The sequence below is a fragment of the Microtus oregoni genome, unplaced genomic scaffold (assembly GCF_018167655.1).
Source record: "Microtus oregoni isolate MIOR12 unplaced genomic scaffold, Mior012 000017F_ref0000208, whole genome shotgun sequence".
Lineage (NCBI taxonomy): Eukaryota > Metazoa > Chordata > Mammalia > Rodentia > Cricetidae > Microtus > Microtus oregoni.
In genome coordinates, this window is record NW_024543076.1 from 34,165,568 (window position 1) to 34,171,095 (window position 5,528).

Sequence of the window (5,528 nt, forward strand, 5' to 3'; positions counted from 1 at the left end):
TTGCAATGACGATAGTTTTTCTCATTAACAAAGCTATTTAATAAAGCTGCTAATTACCCAAAAATGATTAGCTATTATTCCATCATACCTATGTTTGTGTTTGGGCAAAAATATCTATAGTTGCTAAGTAAAGCTATTACTTATGGAGGAAGGAGTTACTTTCTTAAATAAATTGTAGTATTTTTCTTTTATATCTTTTTAGTGGCAAAGGGACTACCAATAAAATGCACAGATGTTAAGCATATAGTTCAGTAAGTTTTGATTAATACAACCACTCATTGAAGAAATACAACTTTTCTTTCATCTTAGAAATTTCTCAATCACTTCTTCCCATGGGCAACTGTTGTTTGATTTCTTTACTGGAGATTTAATTTTACTGTTTGTGAATTTCACATAAATTGATATATCTTTTTTAAGTCTGGTTTCTTCTACTCGACATAGTAATTTAGAGGTTTACTCAAGTTGTTGTTGTTCTTTGTCAACAGGCTTTTTTGATTAAAGTTTTTTTTGTTATTAGTTTTGATTGATAATAAAATAATTATAATGATTATGATGTAAGATAGTTATAATATAATAATAATAAAACAATTTTTAGCTGCTTGTTCATTAAATTTATTATCTTTACAAAAAATTTCATAAAAATTGCTTTAGCTCTCAGCAGCCCATTTCTGAGCTCTGAGGAATCTTGCCTATTTTCTAGCAATCCGATCTTTGTTCTGGACAAGGAACATTTTGGGATGGTTCTACCTCTTCTTCACTTTTCTCTTGGGTAGCAGCATGAGCTTCCTTACACATCTCTTCCATGTCTGGAGTTACATTGTTCCCTCTTTATTTGAGAGAATTGTTTCTTATGAGTATCTTCATTGTTTTCTATTAGGTGAAACTAGTATTTTACGATGTTCTGACCCACGGTGTGCTCACACTGTACTTCTGTGTTGAACTCCTTGCTTTCAAAATCGTAACTGGGGAATCATTTGGTACTATAAGGGATAGAAAGCCTCCATCCACAGCTCCCTTAAGGGCCCCAAAAACTTTATTGCCAGTTGTAGTTCGGGAAAGACCTGCATCCAAATAGCAAGTGAAGGCACTAGGCTGACCATCAATGCTTTCCACATTGTATTCATCTCCAGTCACCTGCACTTGGCATTCATAGATCTTGTCCATACCAAACCCAGCAGCAGGCACAATTTAGCAGGCCAACTTTCACTCCTTATTTTGGCAATTTATGTGCATATGCTGTGCAGATTATCACATCCTTTCTATATGGGCATACTCAGTTTGCCCGATGATATCTCTCTTAGTTACATGAACTATCACCCTATACTTAGGTGTGTTGTACTGATTTTTGTCCTGGATTACCAATCATTTCCAGGCATAGTAGTTAGTTTTATTCTTGCATTGCCTTCTAAATCTCACTTGATACCTCGTAAAGTAGGCTTTATTCTTGACAACTTTCACAAACCCCATCCTGCAGAACAGAAACTCACAATCGCAGTTCCACACAGACCTGCAGGCCCAGTGGTGATAGGGGAAAAAGGAATTATAGCATTTTAAAATTAATAATATTTTATTATTATTATGAATATACTACGATTTTATTTTCTGCCCTCCTGTTGAGGGACATCTGAACATTAGATTTGGTAATTTTGAAAACTGCAGTTTTTTTGTTCTCGTACAAGTATTTTTGGTAACACATGTTTTCATTTATTGTGGTATTTACAGGAAAATAACAATGATTTTCCAAATGTTCTCTCAATTCATACCTTTCCCACACTAAGTGACTCTTCTAGTGGCTTAGTATCTACAGTAATCCTTGTTTTGTTTTCTTTATTTTAGCTAATCTAGTGGAAGTGAAATGATATTTAATTATGGCTGGTATTAAAAGTTCTTTATGATACCTCTGGCTTTCCAAATTATATGCTCTCTCTTTGCTTTACTTTTCTTAGTAGGCTTCAAGAATAGGGTGGAATAAAAGTGTTAAACATGGCAAATGCAGGGCAAATCTCTTAGGTTTGAAGTTAACTATGTGTTGCATTGATACAGTAAAAAGCCCCTGAATTTCTCATTTTTTGAGAATTTAAGAATGAAAACACAGAGTTCGCAAACCTTCTTTGTGCAGGAGTCATATTTCTTAGATAAGTACAGCTACCATTTCTCGTCGGTGATGAGAATCATTGTCTCTTCTTCTTCTTCTTCTTCTTCTTCTTCTTCTTCTTCTTCTTCTTCTTCTCCTTCTTCTCCTTCTTTCTCTTCCTCTTCTCCTTCTTTTTCATTCTTCCTTCTCCTCCTTCATTTTAGCTTATTTGTCTGGATTTTGTTCTTATTGTTCTTTCTTTTATGAGAGAAAGAATATGAAGTTGGGTGGGTAAGAGTTGAAGAAGATCTGAGAGGAGTTGGCTGAGAGAAAAGAATATGTTTGAAATATATATGAAAAAATAAAATAGAAATTTTAAAAAGAAAAAAGCTGTTTTGTAAATGCAATCAGAGCCCATCACGTAAACCACAAGTGGACATGATGCAGAGAGCCACAAACAGAGGTAGCCCAGCCCCAAAGGATACATCTCCAGCACAGCTCCTCCTACTGTGGCTCCTGAAGCATCGTAGTTGATGGGGAAAAGATTATGAACACTAGAACACCAGGAAATCTGCTGTGAAACAGTCTCTTCCAGGGGTAGCTGCACAAACAAGGCAGAACAAGTGCAACACCCATGGACATGTCAACATGGAAAGGGGAGATGTTTGCACGGTCCTGCACCTCGACAAGGAACTATAGGCTGGTGACTGTTGGAAGGAGACTTTGCCTCTTCTTGGGAAGAGCCCCTTTATTGACTGTCTAATGCAGAGTGGTTAGCCCTGAGCACATATGAACACAAACAAACAAACAAACAAACAAACAAACAAAAAACCCAGACCCAGCAGGTTGCATCTCTATATTTGTGCATATGCATACACATTACATGTATGTAACAATAATAATCCAATAAGCAAAGAGAAGGCATTGCAGGATGAAAAAAAAAAGGGAAAAGTGATGCAATTGTATTTCAATTAAAACATATTAAAGAAAACTATTTGGAATAAAAAACTATAAATATGTATTAAATGCTTTTCTCTTACTGTCAAGTTGGGAGCCTAGGCCCCAGCCCCTCTCATCTATCCCAGCCCCCAGGCCTGGTCTGGACTCCAAATCCCAGCAGGCCAGGTCCTGACCCCATCCTCAGGGAGGACCACTCCCCAGGGTATTTAAGTGATCTGCCAAAAGAAGAACGTGCGTGGTCTCCCTTTCTTCCTCCCAGGGGGCGTTTTTGCGGCTTCCTGGTTCCCCCTTGGGGCCACCTGAGAACACAGATCTCCCATTAAACCTGGATATTTCATAATTTGGCTTGATTGGGAATTTTTGCGTTGGCAGGGAGCTTGTGTTAAGAAATATTTCTAATACTTACTTCTATCAAAAAGTTATATGGTTTTCTTATTCTCTCAATAATATCAAAATAAAATAATATTATAACTTAAAAATTTTCAAATATAGGCATAAAAATACATTTCCTTTTAAATATTACTTTGGCTCTACCCAGGTAAGTAAGTTATCCTCTTTTATTTTTTTTAGATCATTATTTAGTTTGTAATGGTTTCCTTATTTTTTCCTTTGTTTTATGGACTATTTACATATAATGTGTTCAAATTCTAAACACTAATTTAAAAATATATTTCATAGTAATTGAACTTTAATTTATCACACCATTACAGAATGAGCTTATCAGACTTTCAGTTTTTTTGTTATATGGTACATTTATTGAGTTACATCAAAACTCAAATTATAGTATATAACTATCTGATATGTATTCAAAAATAATCTGGACACTTTGCAAGTGTTCTTTAAATGTCAGATTAACATCAAACATCGTATGATTCTATTTTCTTTCTATAAATTGACAGATGTTTTGTTCTACACTGGGGTAGAGAGGCAGAAGGTAGTTACTGTTTCATGCTGTTCGTTTTGTCTTTGATGCATTAGACTTTCTGATTAGTCATATGTAAATTTCTCTGTACTCACTGTTTTGGGGTCAGTGGGATCCTGACAATTGGTGTTTGATCCCAGGACTCAAATGGTGCAAGTTATCTGTTGATCTCTACACGTATACACGTATGCTGTGGCTCTCATGTATGCACAAGTACATATGCACTCTCATGTGTACACACACACACACACACACACACACACACACACACACCATTCTAAAGACTCAAGAGAAAAATTCTAGAGCCCAAACTAGGATTCAAGATATTTATATATCATTAAAAATAATGTATAAATCAGATTACTGGAGTAAATAATAACATAATTGAGTTTTTGTTGTATTATTTAATGTAAGGTTTTTTTGAGACAGGGTTTCTCTGTAGCTTTGGAGCCTGTCCTGGAACTGGCTGTTTTAGACCAGACTGGACTCGAACTCACAGAGATCCACCTTCCTCTGCCTCCCAAGTGCTGGGAGGCATGTGCCACCACCGCCTGGCTTAATGTAAGTTTTAAAATAAATTTATTTATTATCTACTTATATTTATTTTGGTACTAGGAACCAAACAGGGGATTCTGTATATGCAAGGCAAGCTAATCTTACATGGATCTATCTACAAACCCAGCCAGATTATTATTTTAATAATTTCAATTCCTTTTATCTCTCTTTTTTATTGATTAAACCCATGCTTTGACTCTTTCATGCCTGTGTACAGTACATTCAGTTTATTCTGCCCACTCATTCTCTTATTTCCCTCCCACCCATTTCATCCTCTTCTTTTTCCTCATAGGTTCTCTCCCCCTTGTGTATGGCTTTTATTTTGTTTTGTTTTGTTTCATGACCTCCTGGTTTTAGTCAGGACTAAACTAAACTAAAGTCAGTCTGTGTGGTCCGGGGTTTGGAACCATCCTTTGGAACCTTCTGAACAGTGACTTTCCTTTCTTCCAGAACCCATCAGTTAGTTGTCAGAGTTCAGCATGAAGGAGTAGGGTCACATGAGCCTTCCTCAATTTGTGCTTGGTTATTTATAAGCCCAGTCTTATATTACTGCTGCTGTGACATAGTATTTGTAATGGTTGCATCAAACTCTGAAGATAGCATTTTAAACCCCTTCTTCCTATATTCTGGATCTTTTATTCTTTCCACCCTCTCTTCCCTGGATATTCTTTGAGCCTTTATAGAGGATTAGTACAAATGTCTTCTTTAGATCTGAACACACAGTCATGAATATCTTGAATAGCCTTGAGTCTCCTCTGCATTTACCATCATTTTCAGCAGAGAGAAGTTTCTCTCTAATTAAGGATGTTTACTTTACTTGCATAAAGTAAACAACAATACTTTAGACTGCAGTTTGGGGGCTAAGTCAATTTAGCAAAACAATAGTAGTGAGTTTTCCCCTTAGAGCCTATGATCTTCTCAGCCATAGGGTTTTGATCAAATTTACAGTACCAATCATGTATTTCCTCTTGTGCCTTGGACCTCAAATCTAATCCAAGAACAATTGTGCACCAGTGA

The 5,528-nt window shown here is 36.1% G+C and overlaps 1 pseudogene; it reads right to left on the reverse strand.

The window, feature by feature from the left end:
• Positions 1 to 647: 647 nt before the first annotated feature.
• Positions 648 to 4,942, reverse strand: LOC121458535 (annotated as a pseudogene).
• Positions 4,943 to 5,528: the final 586 nt, after the last annotated feature.